Below are 17,880 nucleotides of genomic sequence, written 5' to 3' on the forward strand. Positions count from 1 at the left end.
AAAAACACCTTCTTGTATTTGTACCTTTAGATGGTTCTCTCACCTGCAATGACTCTGGGCTGGGCCAAGAAGCACTTCCCTACTTTGGCTGATAGGACGGTATCAAATGGGATGTAAGTAGACACTGAGAAGTGCTTGTGCACTGGCGCTGGCTCCTGCTCGCTACGCCTCGTGCCTCTGAGACCACCATGTCAGCAGATCCAGACTAGCCAGCTGCAGGAGAGACCACTTGGGAGTGGAGATGAGCCATCCTTGCTTAGGGCCTTCTAGACCCACTGGCCTGACAGCTACCAGTTACGTGAGCAAGGCCATCCTAGATCATCCAACCACCAGTTAACAACCCTCCCTGTCAAAAAAAAAAAAAAAAAGCTAATTGACACAGGCTACTTCAAAATAAATATGTTTGTGGTATGGTACATATGGAAAGGGGAAGAGAACACTGGTTTTCTTCCTGTGCAGTGCATTCTGCATATAAGAAATTGTTTTAAACAGAAAAACCTGCAGTACCTGGATGGGAATAAATAAATATATAAGTACTGAAAAAATGCCTAAGTCTTCCCAGATTCTCACAAATGTGCTGTCTGCCATCACAGATGGCACACACCAAAAAAACAAAAAACATTAAAAATTTCCATTTAGTCACTGAAGCATCCTTATCATGATATATTTAAACCAAAGTCTTATACTCAACAGTTCCATTTCTAACACTGAACAACAACTCAGGCTTCCAGGAATTAGTCTCCCAGTTTTACTTTTTTCCCCATTTGACAGGGCTCAGTGAAAACTGAAAGAGCTCCCTTAATGCAGCCTAAAAAGCATCAAATATATAAGCCTAATTAAACCACCTAGAAGCATTCTGCAGACCAGCTTCTTCCAGCATCACAGCAACTCTTTTTAGCTGTGTTAATGGTGGGCAGTAGAAACTGTTTAAGATCTACACATTTGGGCCAGAAACATTGCCTCCACTGGATCACAAATTGGGACACTTAAGGGGAAATTACTTTTTTAAAAAAAGATTATTTATTTGACAGACAGAGATCACAAGTAGGCAGAGAGGCAGGCAGAGAGAGAGGAGGAAGCAGGCTCTCCACCACGCAGAGTGCCCGATGCAGGGCTCAATCCCAGGACCCCGGGATCATGACCCAAACCGAAGGCAGAGGCTTTAACCCACTGAGCCACCCAGGCGCCCCATGAAGGGGAAATTACTTTAAGCTACTTTTGTTTAGGCCTCACTAGATGCTTTTGCAGATTACACATACCTCGCCATGCCCACCCACGCACCCCCCTATGGTTTAAAGTGAAAAACACCTTCCAGCAGCCTCCCACTGCCCTTGGAATAAAACACTAGGTCCTTAATGAGATCCCATAAGGCCCTGTCAATCTCCCCCTGCCTACCTCATCTCTCTTTCCCCAGGTCCTAGCCAAACCTCTGTGGATCCCTTCCACATCTCTCTTTCACCTCCGTGTCCTCACAACACCTGGTGTTCCCTCTGCCTGGCAATCCCTTCTCTCTCTTACCTTGCTTATTCCTGCTCATTATTCAGGGTCCAAGGCACCTTGCTAGTTTCCTTTATAAAAGCATTCTGCCTCTTACTTGCTGTGTGACCATTGGCAAGTTACCTTTGCCTTACACCTCAGAAAGATATTCCATGTTGAATACTTAGCACAGTACTCAGTACACAGGAAATGGTTAACAAGTCATAGCTGCTATTGTTATTTCTTATAGTGACCTCCAACACAGCTCTCAGTACAATTAGAAATTACATATTTATTTGTAGGAAAAACAGAAACACCTCCTTGGATCCCACCTTAATATCTAATATGTATCTAATACTGCTCATGCTATTTCCCCACATACTGCATTGGCGGGCGTGGGATGGGGAGACAAAATCAATGTTTACAGAGCAATTATCACCTCAATTAATTATTACCTTGGAGATTTCAAATTGAGGAGATGAAGAAACTGAGGCATAGAGACATCAAGTACTGGCCCAGATCAAGTGATAGATTTGAATCCAAGTTGGCCTGACCCCATAGCTTGTGCTGGGTATACCACACCCAAGGCTTCCCTAACTCATGAACCTTGTTATCTAAAAGCAGCAAGTCTCAGGGAAAATGGATCTTCACATTCGACTCTCAGGTATCTATTCTTCAGATCCTTAACCAGTCTGATGTTCTAAGCACCTCGTGTAAACTCCTTCAACAGAATGCTCTTCCCCTGACTGAGTTAGATTTCTTTCTTCCTTCACATTGGATGTTGAACTCTTAACGGGATGAGTTATCGATATTTCACCTCTTATACCCTAGCAAATAGGAGGCACTCAACAGATGTCTGCTGGACGAATTAAATGAAAATCTTGGAGAATACATTACAGCTGCAAAGATGGGCAGTGGTGGAGTGGATTTTCATAACAAGGTGGAAGTTTGGCATAGTTGGGAAGACACTTGACATGAATGATGACAAAAAGGGAGTTTATCTTAGCCGCTTTTACACTGTTATGATTTCTACATCTAGCACCAGAGATTCCGCGTGACTTACACATATGTGCTCCACAGCTACAGGTAAACTTCACTCTGCCTCTGGGGCCCTGCATCACCACCAAAGTTCTGCTATACCCTACGGGTACATCTGCGCCACCCTTCAGGACAGGATGCCCTTGATAAATGCCAATCTCTCAGCAGTTACTTTCAAATGGTTCAGAAAAAGAAACAAAAAAAGCAAATAATAAAGCAAGGGGTAGCAACCTATTGATAATTACTGACCTTGGATAAAGGGAATACAGGAGTTCTTTGTACTATTCTTGCAACTTTTTGTAATTATAATCAAAATAAGTTTTTAAAATCTAAAAAGGAAGAAGAAGAACTTTCCCAGGAGATTACAACACACAAGGTCTTGTGTACTGACCATGCTGGTACCATATTCTCTTGTCAGCTATTTCAAAAAAGCACATTCCGGGCTCAGATTTCTTTGCCTATCAGCCAGTATCAAGGGACAAGGAGCTCCCTGGGTAGTAGGGCTCAGCTATGGCCTCTGGGTTGTGACAGAGATTAAATTATTTACTGCTCAGGGGCGACTGGGTAGCTCAGTCGTTGGGTATCTTTGGCTCATGTCATGGTCCCAGGTTCCTGGGATGGAGCCCTGCAGCACTGGGCTCCCTGCTTCTTCCTCTCCCACTCATCCTGCTTGTGTTTCCTCTCTCGTTGTCTCTCTCTCTCTCTCTGTCAAATAAACAAATAAATAAAATCTTTAAAAAATTATATATTGCTTAAAGAGTATTAATCAATGCATGGGCATCTCCTATCAGTCAAAAACACCAGTACCATTTCCCCACACCAGGCCCCCTACCTACTTTCTCCAGTTAACTGCCCTCTCAATTACTTTTTACCTATGGGTTAGGCAAATTCTCCTCAGGACCCTTCTTTCTGTCACCCAAGAGAAGCATAGAGGCAGTTCTGAAGATAAGAACTTTGCTGCTATTATCTATGGAGAGACCTACAGGGAGGAGGCAAAAATAACCATGGGGGAGTCACAGATATTTCAGAAAACAGAAAACCCAAAGCAGTAGTTACTTGGTTTGTAATGACCATTTGCCATCACCTTTTTATTTGCTCATCATTTTTACCCATTCACCCTAGATTCTCCCCACAAACCGGACTGCTTCAGCTTTCCCAGCCACTGTAACTGAACAACAGGGAGATACTGCTAAACCACTCAGTGTCCCCATGTAAGCCAGTTGAGGAAAGTGCCAGATGGGTGTCACCCAACACCCACTCCTCATCTATAAGGTGATGTAACTAAGTTATTCCCTGATGAGAGATATTTTAATGTAAGCCAGCATATGATCTCGACCTTCCTCAGCTCCTGCTTTGCGTAACCTCCATGAGGAAGGAGGTGCATTGTGTCCTATGATAATATTCAACCTCTGTATCCCTAGTCAAGGCCTATAAGAGCCCTCTGTAACGCCATGTCTTCATAAACAGCCAATGCCTCCTGCCTCCCCTTATCTTCCCCCAAATACTTGCCTAGTTCCAGTCAGGCCTCAAAGTAGTGGGCAAAAAGAAGAAATAGATTTGCGTTCCTTAGTAGAGAAATGGATTGTTATAGCTGATGGAACACAAGGAAGGGAAAAGACAGGCATTATCAAACGAGAGGATCATACACAACCTACCAGCCTAACATCCTCTGTTCACTAACCCATCTGTCTCCACTATGATGAGAGCCTGTGTCATCACGTGTCCTGCTTCTGCAAACTTCATCTACAGGCCGGAAGGTGGGTCATGGGCACCCCTAAGGCTGCTTCTGAATCACTCCTGGTTCCCAGTTGATCACAAACCCTTCAGGAAGGAGTGGAAGGCCTTTCTCCACTTTCTCCTACCTGTGACCAAGATTCACAGGCTACTAAAAATGAAAAGGCACTTACCATACTGCCATGACTCAGAAAGGCTGAAGACAATGCTTGGGTTCTAGAACCAGACCCGCATCCCTGAGTATTCCACAATTGACTGAATGAAAAATGCAAGGAACTGTTTTAAGACAAAGATATTAGGTCAGGAACTCAACTCTAGCAAACAGAACTGTAGAGAAGACCACAGTTAAAGAAAAGGTGGCTGTGATAGTAGCTAATACTGAGAAGCACATCCCAAAGATCTCTTGCAATCCCTTCACCACTTGAAGAGAGGTATTACCTTTTATAATTCAAGTATTTCAGCACAGAGCTCACTTTAAATGAAAAAGAAAATGATACGTTATGGAGGTAGACCGCTCGGCTAAACAAAAAAGAAAAAAATCTATTTTCACTTATCCAGAGAGGAATCACATGATGCTATAAAAGCATGAAAACTACGGTATGCAAAGCACACAGAGGCAGGGATCCACATTCCCATTGTTTACAGATGTTAAGAAAATATTAAATTAAATAAAACACAAAGCTTTGTTGAGACCGACTCCTTTCTCACCCTCACCCTCACCCCCAACCCCAGGCTGGCAAGAAGTGCCTTCAGGGAAGGTATTTAAGAGAACTACTCTGGGAAAGTGGATTCTGGGTTGCTTAAACTGAGCCAAGATGTTGTGCAACCCGTCTTTACCTAAATTATTTTCCATTACTTTCAGAGTTTAGAGAGAAGCAGACAGTTATCTTTATCAAACTGAATACCGGGAATGAGGTCGCCTTTCCCTTCAGGCCCCTGAAATCACCATCAACACGGTTTTGATTTCTTATACAATCAGACGGCATTGCAGGAGGGCGGGGATCCCATCCTCAGCTTCACAGATAAACGGTTCTCACATCAAAAAACCTTGCGCACATCTGAGGCCATGGATTTCCTAGCAACTCAGAAAGTCAGAAGCGGCCAAACAAGTTTCTTGCCAAATGCCTGGGAACTACATATGTCCCAGGGCTATACAATGATACCAACTTTTAAACATGCCTACACATACCGCCACTACGGTCACTCACTCGAGATCCCGCGCCCCCCTCCTTGCCTTCTCACAAATAATAAACGCAGGTTGCCCTGTGCGATTTAAAGCCAGACTTCACCAAAGCTGTGGCTCTGAAAAAGCAAGAGAAAAAAAGATTGGAAGGAGGCTCGCTCTCTCTCCCTCCCTATTTTTTTTTTTTTTTAAATCGATCGCCCCACAGCCGAGGGAATAAAACCAACTCGATCGCTGGAGAAAAGTTAACTTTGCTGTGCCTGGCGGTGGGAAATTTTTCCCATAAGATTCTCACAGCCCTCCTGCTTTTCCCATCGCCCCCCCCACCCCCGCCACAGCCCGGACCGCCAGGCGCTCGGCGGTTGTAGCGGCGGCCCCGGACTGGCAGCGCCCGAACAATGACGGGAGGGGGAGGGAAAGTTGGCCAGCCCGCGGGGCGCTCGCGCTCCTGCTCCGGGGGTACCCGCCGCTCACCGGGGGCCTCGCCACTCCCTGAGCCGCCCGGCCCCCCTCTCTCCAAGCACTCGGTTCTTCACGCCCCCCAACACCGAAACAGCCAGGGGCGCGCCCTCGCTCCTTGGAGCATCCGGCCCCGGGGCGGCCGGCAGAGCAGGTCCCCCCGCCGCGGGTCTGACCCCGGGAGCCCCGAAACCAGGCAGAGCACAGAGAGGGAGGGGGCGCCGGGAGGGGGCACCGGAGGGAACGGCCGCAACAGTTATGGCGCTCAATTCCTGCCCGAGTGGAGCTGCAGCCCGAGCCCGAGCCCGAGCCTGAGCCCGGGCGTCCGCCCCCGCCCCCCGCATCGGCCACCCGGCACTGCCCCGGGCCGACGGAGGAGCCAGCGGGCACTTTACCTCAGCCCACACACGCTCTCGGCCCGAAGACGCCGGGGACGCCGGAGCGACCGCGCTGTGGGGCCGGGGAGCCCCGGAACGCTGCGAGGCTGGGCCGGGACTTTGCGCTCCGCGGCGCCCGTTTCGACTCCCCGAGGCCGCCACTCCCGCTGCCCACCCGGCGCGACGCCCCCAACGCCGCCAGCGCCGCGTCCAGCTTCGGCGGCGCCTACCTTCGCGCAGCTAGGTCGCTGCTCCTTCTTTCAAGCTCCACACTCGGGCCCGGCAATGTGCCGGGCGAGTCCTGTAGGGGTGGTAACCGCCCCCTTAACCGCTCGCTTTCTTCTCTCCCCTCCCTCGCACCTGCCCCCTAATCTCCTCCCCACCCCCGCCCCCGCCCCGCCGCCTGATCTGCCCGGGCCGCCCCCTGCGCCTCCGCTCCCGCCCTCGGCCCTCACCCGCCCGGCCCGTCAGGCCTCAGCGTTGGGCAGGCGGTTGGGCGGCGGCGGCGGCGGCGGCAGCGGCAGCGGCGGCTGAAGCGGCGCGGAGCACTATTGTATTCCTGACACTGTGCGCTCCCACGCTCCGCCTCTTCCCCTTCCTTCCAACCCCCCACCCTCAATCACCGCCCCCCCCCAACCTCAACCGCCGGCCGCGCTCGCCCTACCCGACTGGCTCCCTGCCGTCCGCCCGCCGCGCGCTCTTCTGGCGGGCTGGGCGCCTTCGCCACCGCCGCGCGCCTCGAGGCTCCGCCCACTCGGTGCTCCCGCACCCGCGGCGTAGTGCTCCAGGTGGGTTCCTCTCTGCTCCTGCTGGGCGCGCTGCTGCCGGGAGGAGCCTCGGCCGGGATAAGTGCCTGAGAGGACGATGGGGAGGTGCCTTGGCTGTGATGAAATACAAACTAAGCTTTTCAGGGCCCCTTTCAACTCTAAAGTTCTGTAAGTGGACCCTCCTGTAGGAAACTCATTGTCGGCCACTATTGATTTAAGTTGTTTGCTCTTGAATTACCTATAATAATAAAGCCAGGGTGCCTATTAACAGAATGAATTTATTCAGTTGCCAGCACAAATGGGCTGTGATGGTGTGTGGCTTTTTGAGGTGTCAACTGGGTTAGGCTACCGCTCCAGTTATTCAGTCAAACGTTGATCTACGCATTGCTGTGAAGATATTTTGCGGATGTAATTAAAGCTCCTGATCAGTTGATTTAAAGTAAGGGAGATTATCCTGGATAATCTGGGTGGGCCCTATCATTCCTTTCTGACTGCTTGCCCTACAGATTTTGGATTTGCTTACCCAGCCCCACAAATTGTGTAAGCCAACATCTTTGAATGAATGAATGAATGAATGAATAACGTGTGTGTGTGTGCACCCGTGTGTGTATAAAATATCCTGTTGGTTGGCTTCTCTGGTGGAATCCTAACTCATACAGATGTTTAAGCAACAAACCCCTTTTGGTTTATTTCTCTGGGTTTGGAAATGGACCATGTGCAATTACCATGAACTCATACTGTCATTTTCATTTACATTTCTTGGCTAAACAAAAATGTAGGCTCTTCTGTATTTTGTCTGATTTACATAGTAAAGATGTTGTTCTATTTCATAATACACAAATGTGTGTGTTCTAAAACATTCATAGTCCTTCAGATTTACCTTGTTTTATTAACTTATCTTGAAATAATTATAGATTCACAGGATCTGTAAGAAATATTACAGAACAGACCCATGTACTCTTCACCCAGTTTCCCCCATGTTAATATCTTACATAACCAAGACACTGATATGGGTACAATCCACAGACCTTATTCGGATTTCACCAGTTTTACATGCAAACATTTCTGTGTCTGTGTCTATCGTACTACACCATTTTCTCACGTGTAGATTTGTGTAACTACCACAATCAGCTGTTCCTTCTTCTAGCCAGTATAGATAGTCACAGTCACCTCCTTCGCCTACTCCAACCCCTGGCAACCTCTGACATAGTCTCCATCTCTATAATTTTATTATTTCAAGAATATTATGTAAATGGAATCATGCCTTTTGAAATTGGCTTTTCTCCATAATTTGCATAATTTTCTTGAGATCCACCCAAGTTGCTGCATGTATCAATAGCTCATTCCTTTTCGCTGCTGAGTAGTAGTATTATTATGCTTTGGTGTTCTACAGTGTGTTTATTCACTCACTGAAGGACATTTGGGTTGTTTCCAATTTTTGTTTGTTAAGAATAAGACTGCTATGAACAGTCATGTAGAGTTTTTTTGTGTAAACATCAGATTTCCTTTTTTCTGTGACAAATGCCCAAGAGTGCAATTGCTGGGTTGGGTGGTGAGTGGAAGTTTAGTGTTGTAAGAAACTGCCAGAGTTTTCCAGACTGTACCATTTTACATTCCCACCAGCAATGTATGAAACATCCAGTTTCTCCACATCTCTGCCAGCATTTGGTATTGTCCACTATAATTTTATGTTAGCCTTTCTAATAGGTGTATAGTGATATCTCTCTGTGTTCAATTGCATTTCCCTAATGATGTTGACATCTTTTCATGTGCTTATTTGCCATCTGTATATCCTCTCTGGTGAAATGTCTATTCATGTCTTTTGTCCATTTTCTCATTGTGTTGTTTGCTTCTAACTGTTGAATTTTGAGAATTTTTCATATATTCTAGATACAAGTTCTCTGTCAGATACATGGTTCGCAATTTTTTCCTGCCGAGTCTGTACTGGTGTTTTCATCTTCTTAAGAAATTTTGCAGACCAAAATTTTTCATTTTGATGAAGTCTCACTTCGCAAAGTCTGCATTTATGTATTGTCCCCTTCCTGTCGTGTCTAAGAAATTTTTTGCCTCGCACCAGGTTCCACAAATTTTCTCTTAAATTTCCTTCTAAAAGTGTTATAGTTGCATATTTTACATTTAAATCCATGATTCATTTTGAATTAATTTTCGTATGAAATGTGAACTTAATGAGGTCGAGATTCATATTTTTGTCTATAGATGTCTGATGGCTCAAACACAATTTGTTAAAATTAAAATTAAAACTGTCTTTCCTCCATTGAATTGCTTTTGTACCTTTGTCAAAAACAGTCGGTCATGTTTGTGTTGGACTAATAGTGTGGGGCTATTTTTTCGTTCCCTCTTCTGTTCTGTTGTTCTATGTGCCTATCCCTCTGTGAATACCAGTCTTGAGTAGTATAGTTAAACAGTAAGGTTTAACATTGGATAGAGTGGTTCTTCCCACTTTATTCTTCAATACCGCATCAGCCATTCAAGGTCATTTGCCTTTCTGTATAAATTTTGGAACAAACTTATTTATATCGACAGAAACTTTGCTGGGATTTTGTTACGAATTGTGTTAAGCTGATAGATCAATTTGGGGAAAGAATTGACATCTTTACAATATGGAGTCTTCCAATCCATGAAGATGATTTGTGTACCTCTCCATTTCTTTAGATTTTCTTTGACTTCTTTCATCAGCATTTGGGAACTTTCAGCATATAGATCCTGTACATATTTTATTAAGTGTATACAGTATTTCATTTTCTTTGGAGTGATCATAAATATTATTGTGTTTTTATTTTCAGCTTTCTCATTCATTGTTCATTATTAGCATATAGAAATACAGTTAATTTTTGTGTGTTGACCTTCTATCCTTTGACTTAGCTGAATCCACTTAACAGTTCTAGAAAATTTCTGGTCTATTCTTTGGGATTTTCTACATAGACAATCATCTTGTCTGTGAACACAGTTTTGTTTCTTCCCTTCCAATCTGTGTGCTTTTTATTTCCTTTTCTTACCTCATTGTGCAGGCTAGAACTTTCAGTTCTATGTTGAGTAAGAGTGAGATGAGTGGACGTACTTCCCTAGTTCCCTATCTTAGGGGGAAACATTCCATCTTTCACCATAAGAAAACTATTAGCTGCTCTTTATCAAGTTGAGAAAGTACCCTTCTATTCCTAATTTGTTTAGAGTTTTTAATCATGAACGAATGCTGAATTTTGTCAAATGCTTCATCCCCATCAATTGATAGGATCATAAGATCTTTCCTCTTTAGCCTGTGGATATGGTAGGTTACATTGATTGAACACCGATTTTTGAACTGACCCTCCACACCTGCAATGAGCCCCACTTGATCATGGTGTAATTCTTTTTCTACATTTCTGGACTCTATATCACCAATATTTTGTTGCAGATTTTTGTGTCAAAATTCCTGAGAGAAGTTTTGAGGGGTTTCCCCCACACACACTGTCTTTGGTTATGGGAATAGGATAATACTAGCCTCATAAAATGAGTTGGGAAGCTGTGCAGAAAAGAGTTAATATACAGATCCTTTGTGGGTAACTGGGAACTTGGGTTTCAGGAGGGTTCCCACCATTCCCAGGATTGATAAGAGTGGTTTACCGGCCCTAAACTGTTTGTACATATGTGATTTTTGCTGGGACTACATTTCAAGTCTCCTGATTGCCAAGCTGTGCAGAAAAGCGTTATCATAGCAGGCCTAATGGCTCTCTTTTGAATGGCCAGCCTGCTTGCGAGGTTCGTCCCTGGTTGGCATCTGGAAACTTGGATTTAAGGAGGGCTCCCATCATTACCAGGACTGATAAGAGTGGCTCACTGTGCCTAAACTGTTTATACAAACAATATGGTTTATGTTGAACATCTGCTTTCCTTCTGGGAGTCTGGCATTTTGGTGAGTGCTAGACAGAGGGTAATTCTATGACCAACCCTCAATAAATACCCTGGGAACTAAGTTTCTCATGAGCTTCCCCGATAGATAGCATTTCACATGTGTTGTCACAACTCTTTGCTGAAGGACTTAGGTACATCCTGTGTGACTCCACTAGGAGAGGACTCTTAGAAGCTTGTTCCTGGCTTTCTCTGGACATCATCCCCTGTGTCTTGCCTTTCCCCTTTGGTAATTTTGCTCTACAGTCTCTCACTGTAATATGTCATAGCCAGGAGTCTGACTATATGCTGAGTTTCTAGTGAATCATTGCCTGGGAATGGTCTTGGGAACCCCCAACACAGAAGTGTTCTCTCCTCTTTGGTATTCTAGAAAAGACTGTAAATTTGGTGTTCTTTAACTGTTTGGTAGAATTCTCCAGTGAAACCATGTGCATCTGGAGCTTTCTTTTTTCAAGACCGTTTAAATTACTCATCTAGGGACACCTAGGTGACTCAGTCGGTTGAGCATCTGCCTTTGGCTCAGGTCATGATCCCAGGGTCTTGGGATTGAGTCTTGCATCGGGTTCCTTGCTCTGCAGGGAGCCTGCTTCTCCCTCTGCCTGCTACTCCCCACCTCTTGTGCCCTCTCTTTCTTTCTCTCTGACAAATAAATAAATAAAATATTTTTAAAAATTACTAATCTAATTTCTTTAATAGTTATTAGACTGTTCAGATTATAAATTCCATATTGGTTGAATTTTGGTTGTTTGTGGTTTTCAAGGAATTGGTCCATTTTATCTAAGTTGTTACATTTAAATGCCTACGGTTTCTCATAGCATTCCTTTTGTAAAAAAACAGTCACCATCTCACATATCTTTTTGTTGGTAAGAATATTTAAGTTCTATTCTTTTAGCAAATTTTAATTATAAAATACTTATCAGCTATAGTCACTATGGTATGCATTAGATACTCAGACTTTATTCATCTTATAGCTGAATGTTCAGACTTCTCTTATCAACCTCTAGTTCCCCCACCCCCAGCTTCTGGTAAGCACTATTCTACTCTCTGGATCTACGACTTTGACTTTTTTTTTTTTTAAAGATTTTATTTGAGAGAGAGAGTGCGCGCAAGAGAGAGCATGTGCGGGGCAGGGGATGGCCACAGAGGGAGTGGGAGAAACAGACTCCCCACCCCCACTCCCACCCCCCAGCAGGGAGCCTGAAGCTGGGCTCCATCCCAGGACCCTGAGATCATGACTCGAGCTGCAGGCAGATGCTTAACCGACAGAGCCACCCAGGCACCCCTATGATTTTGACACTTTATTTTCTATTAAAAAAAATCTTTTAAGATTCCACGTATAAGTGATACCGTGCAATATTTGTCTTTCTCTGTCTGGCTTATTTCATTTAGCCTAGTACCCTCCAGGTCCATCCATGCTGTCACAGATGGCAGAATTTTCTTCTTTTGTAAGGCTGAATGATATTCCATTGTGGGGTGTGTGTATATGTATATATACATATATATTATATATACATATACATACATACATATATATACATGTATGTATATGTATATATGATATATAAAAATATATGTATTTACTTGATCCATACATATATATTTAGTTGATTCCTTTACTTAGTAGATTCATTTGTTGACAGGCATTTAAGTTGTTCCCATACTTGGCTATTGCTATTGTGAATAATGCTGCAATGAGCATGGGAGTGTAAATACCTCTTTGAGGTAATGGTTTTATTTCATTGGATATATACACCCAGAAATGAGATTTCTGGATCATACAGTGGGGACGGGTGTGGGTGGGGTGGGGGGTTAGTGTCAAAGAAATTAAATAATTTGCAAGTTTCTTTTCCAAATAGAGACAGACTTTATGAACATTCTGTTCATAGATTGACTATAAATTTGCTGTGGACAGACATTCACATAGCATCTTTTTCCCAAAGAATCTGGGTATTGTGTTGAGAACTTCATTTTCCTTTCCATGGCTACAGGGTCTGTAGTAAGATTTCCCCCTCTCATTTGTGATATTAGTGATTTGTGTCTTCTCTCTTGTAGGTTTATTAATTTGATTGATCTTTTCAGAGAAACAGCTCGTTGTTTAATGGAGTTTCTCTGTTGTTTTCCTGTCTTCAATTTACTTTATTTCTACTCTTCATTATTATTTTTAAAAGAATTTATTTTTTAAGATTTTATTTATTTATTTGAGAAAGAGAGAGAGAACAGAGGGGGAGTGAGAGAGAGGAGCAGGCTCCCTGCTGAGTCGAGAGCCCAACGTGGGGCTTGATCCCAGGACCCTGGGATCATGACCTGAGCCAAAGGCAGATGCTTAACTAACTGAGCTACCTAGGCGCCCCTCTTATTTTTATCCTTCTATTTATTTTTATTTTTTTTTTAAGATTTTATTTATTTGACAGATAGAGATCACAAGTAGGCAGAGAGGCAGGCAGAGAGGAGGAAGCAGGCTCCCTGCTGAGCAGAGAGCCTGATGCGGGGCTCGATCCCAGGACCCTGGGATCACGACCAGAGCCTGAGCCGAAGGCAGAGGCTTTAACCCACTGAGCCACCCAGGCGCCCCAATCCTTCTATTTATTTTAAATTCATTTTATTTTGCTCTTCTTTTTCTAGTTTCTTGAGGTGGGGGCTTAGGTGATTGATTTGAGACCTTTCCTCTTTCCTAACGTAAGCGAGCATTTCGTGTTCTAAATTCCCACGTCAGCCCTGCTTTAGCTACATTCCACCAATTTCGTTATGTGATATTTTCATTTTTGTTCAGTTCATTGTATTTTTTAAAAAATTCGCTTGACAGTCTCTTTTTGACCTACAGATTAGTAAGAAATGAGTTGTTTTGTTTCTGAATGTTTGGAGATTTTCCTATTGACTTTGTTATTAATTTCTAGTTTGATTCCACTATGGTCAGAGAACATACTCTGTATGATTTCAGTTCTTTTATGTTTGTTGAAGTTTGTTTTATGACCCAGAATATGAGCTATCTTTCTCAGTGAACATTCTGTGGGTATTTGAAAAGAATGTGAATTATGCTGTTATCGGGTGGAGTGTCCTATAAATTAGATGATGTTGCTTTATGGTTTTGAGTTGTATAGTCTTGCTGATTTTATGTTTAGTAGTTCTACTGCTAAGAGGGAGTGTTGAAGTTTTTTTTTTTTTTTACCGTAACCATGGATTTTTCTGTTTCTCCTTTCACTTCTTTCAGATTTTGAAGTTCTGTTTGATGTATACACATTTTGGATTGCTCTATCTTCTTGGTGGATTGACCCTTTCATCATTATGCAGTATCCCTCTTTGTCCCTGTAATTTTGTTTGCTCTGAAGTCTGCTTTATTTGATATTAATATAGGCATGCCTTTTACAAATTAATATCTGAGTAGCATGTCTTTTTCCATCCTTTTATTTTCTACCTACCTATATTGTCATATTTGAAGTGACTTTCTAGTAGGCAGCATATAGTTGGGTTGTTTTTTAGTTTTTAAAAAAGATTGTATTTATTTATTTGACAGGGGGAGAGAGAAAAAGAGAGAGAGAGAGAGAGAGAGAGAAAGCACACAAGCAGGGGAAGTGGGAGAGGGAGGAGAAGCAGGCTCCCCACTGAGCAGGGATCCCAATGCAGGGCTTGATCCCAGGACCCCAAGATCATGACCTGAGCTGAAGGCAGCCGCTTAACCTGCTGAGCCACCCAGGCACCCCTAGTTGGGTTGTTTTGTAAAACCGTTCTGTGACTTTCTGTATTTTAACTCATGTATTTAGACTGTTCACCCTTAACATAATGACTGATATTTCATGACTAAAGTCTAACTTTTATTTTGCCCTCTATTTTTCATTTTTCTCTTTTCCTTTCTTGCCTTACAGTGGGTTACTTGAATATTTTTTAGAATTCCATTTTGACTTACATAGTGTTTTTAAGTATATCACTTTATATAGTTTTCTTAAAGCTTGCTCTAGGTATTAAAACACATATGTACAGGGGCACCTGGGTTTCTCAGTCCATTGAGTATCTGCCTTCGGCTCAGGGTCCTGGGATCCAGCCCCAAGTTGGGCTCCCTGCTCAGTGGGAAGCCTGCTTCGCCTTCTCCCTCTGCCTGCTGATCCCCCGGCTTGTGCTTACTCTCTCTCTCTCTCTCTCTCTCCCTGTCAAACAGATAAATAAAAATCTTAAAAAAAATAAAATTAGGGGTGACTGGGTGGCTCAATTAGTTAGGCGTCTGCCTTCGGCTCAAGTCATGATTTCAGGGTCCTGGGATGGAGTCCCATGTCCCATGTCGGGCTCCCTGCTCAGTGGGGTCCTGTTTCTCCTTCTCCCTTTGCCTCTCCTCCTGCTTGTGCTTTCTCTTGCTATCTCTGTCACTCTCTCTCTCTTTCTCTCAAATAAATAAATAAGGGGCGCCTGGGTAGCTCAATGGGTTAAAGCCTCTGCCTTCGGCTCAGGTCATGATCTCAGGGGTCCTGGGATGGAGCCCCTCATCGGGCTCTCTGCTCAACAGGGAGCCTACTTCCCTTCCTCTCTCTCTGCCTGCCTCTCTGCCCACTTGTGATCTCTGTCAAATTAGAAAAAAAAAAGAAAAAGAATCTAAAATAAATAAATAAATAAATAAATAAACATTTTAAAAAATAAATAAAATTAAAAAAAACCACACATATATAACTTATCACAGTCTGCTGGGTGTAGAAAACTTATTTTCATTTAGGTCCCTTTACTCTCCTACTTTTAAAATATAATTTTCTTGCCAATTTCGTCTACATACATTGAACCCCAGATCAGATGGTGTTAGAATTTTTGCTTTAATAACCCATCATGATTGAAAAAAATTCATGAGGTAAAAGACAATCTACTTTATTAATCCTTATTTATACACATTTCATTGTTTTCCTTCTTTTCTGAAATTTTAAGCCTCCTATTATCATTTCCATTTTCTTTGGAGGACTTCCTTTCACCATTCATTAATGATAAATCTGCTAGTGAAAATTTAGTAAGTTTTAGGTCATCAGAGAATGTCCATTTCATTCCTGAAGGATATTTTTGCTGAATATGGAATTCAGAGTTGACAATTCTTTTCTTTCATCCTTTGAAAAATGTATCTTTTGATTTCAGATTTCAGATGAGAAATTTGCTATCAACTGAATCAGTGTTCCTTTACAGGCAGGAATTTTTTTCTCTCTAGCTGCTTTCAAGATTTTTTCTTTATCTTAATTTTCAGAAGTTGTTTATGATATGTTTCAGTATTGTATTTTTGGGGTTTTCCTGTTTGGTTTCACTGAGCTCCTTAAATCTGTAGGTTTACATCTGCCAAATTTGGGGCATTCTCGGCTGATTATTTCTTTGTTTTTTTAATTATTACTTTTGCTTATTGATCTATTCAATACTGTGTTTTTAAAATTTTAATGCCAGCATAGTTAACATACAGTGTCATATTAGTTTCAGGGGTACAATATGGTGATTCAACACTTCTGTACAACACCCAGTGCTCATCAGGACAAGTGCCCTCCTTAATCCCCATTTTCTATTTCACCCATGCCCTCCACCCACCTCCCCTCTCATAACCATCAGTGTGTTCTCAACAGTTAAGCTAGCCATTATTTCTTTGAATTTATTTTCAGTCCCACTCTCTCTTCTTCTTCAGGGACTTCAGTGATGCGAATATTAGTACTTTTGTTATTGTCCAACTGGCTTCTGAGACTCTGGGATATTTTCCTGCCATCTATTCTCTCTCTTTTTTTTTCCGATTGGAGAAATTCTATTGTTCTGTCCTCAAGTTCACTGATTCTGTCCCGTCATCTTCATGCTACTATGAGCCCATCCAGTCCCCTTTTAATTCTGATGATTTTTCACTCCTGCAATTTCCATTTGGTTGTTTTTTGTAACCCCTGTTTCTTGGCTGGAGTTTTCTGTTTTTCCTCCATTTGTTTCAAGGGAATGTGTAACTGTTTATTGAAGAATGTTTTTAAATGATTGTGGCTCTGAAGTCCTTGTAAGGTAATTCCAATATCTGATTTATCTCAATGTTAGGTCTTTTTTTCTTTTCTTTTTTTCCATTTCATTTATTTATTTACTTGAGAGGGAGACAGTGAGCAGGGGTGGGGCAGAGGGTAAAGGGAGAGAATCCTCAAGCGGACTCCCAGCTGAGTGCAGAGCCTGACCCAGGGCTCAATCCCAGGACCCTGAGATCATGACCTGAGCCAAAACCAAGAGCCCTACACCTATCCCGCTGAGCCCCCCAAGTGCCCACTGTCCCGCCCACCCCCCACTGGGTTATGTTGGTTAATTGTCTTTTCCCATTCAAGCTGTGATTATGCTAGTTCTGAGTATGATGAGGGATTTTCCATTGTCTCCTGGACATTTGGGATGTTAGCGGACCCTGGATCCTACTTAAATCTTCTGTATTAGCAGGCAGTGACCCCAGGCGTAGCACAGGTAGCATGGCCTCCTTTTGTGGACTGTGGTTCCAATGACTAGTTTTCAGAACCCTCACTGTGCTATCCTGGTCTGCTTTGTCTGAGTGCCACTTAAAGCCACCTTGAAAACTTAGGTGGTATTCTGCACTGCAGTTCTGTTCTCAGACTTTTAGGCGTGTTGATGTTGTTTTACCTTTGGGTCCCGCAGGTGTCTTTCCTCACTCCCCAGGCAGATTTAAAGAATTCCTTTCTCCAGCTCCCTCCTCCTTTAGATCCTTCCTTCACTTTATAATTGGAAGCCTGAGGGGCACCAGCTGCCACTGGCAGACAAGGGTGAAAGTCCGGATTCCTCACTCTGTCTCCACTGACAAGGCAACACCCGCCAGGGGAAGCATCTTTCTGGATTCTCAGCGGATGCCAGGTGGGAGGGAAGCGGCAGATGTCCGCACTCCCCCACAATCTCTCCTCCGATGCCACTAGCGGGAGAGGAAAGTGCCTTCCCTGCCACCTGCCACGTGGTGGGGGTCAGGAGATCACCA

The 17,880-nt window shown here is 43.4% G+C and overlaps 1 protein-coding gene across 1 annotated transcript in view; it reads right to left on the minus strand.

Annotated features, from left to right (window-relative positions):
• JADE3 (jade family PHD finger 3) overlaps positions 1–6,560 on the minus strand; it is a 132,799-nt gene extending 126,239 nt beyond the window's left edge. The window contains exon 1 of the mRNA XM_044234794.1: positions 6,498–6,560. The gene's annotated coding sequence lies outside the window, so the exon portion shown is untranslated. The remainder of the gene's footprint in view (positions 1–6,497) is intronic.
• Between the last annotated feature and the right edge of the window lie 11,320 nt (positions 6,561–17,880).

This window comes from Neovison vison, chromosome X (genome assembly GCF_020171115.1).
Source record: "Neovison vison isolate M4711 chromosome X, ASM_NN_V1, whole genome shotgun sequence".
NCBI classification, from domain to species: Eukaryota; Metazoa; Chordata; class Mammalia; order Carnivora; family Mustelidae; genus Neogale; species Neogale vison.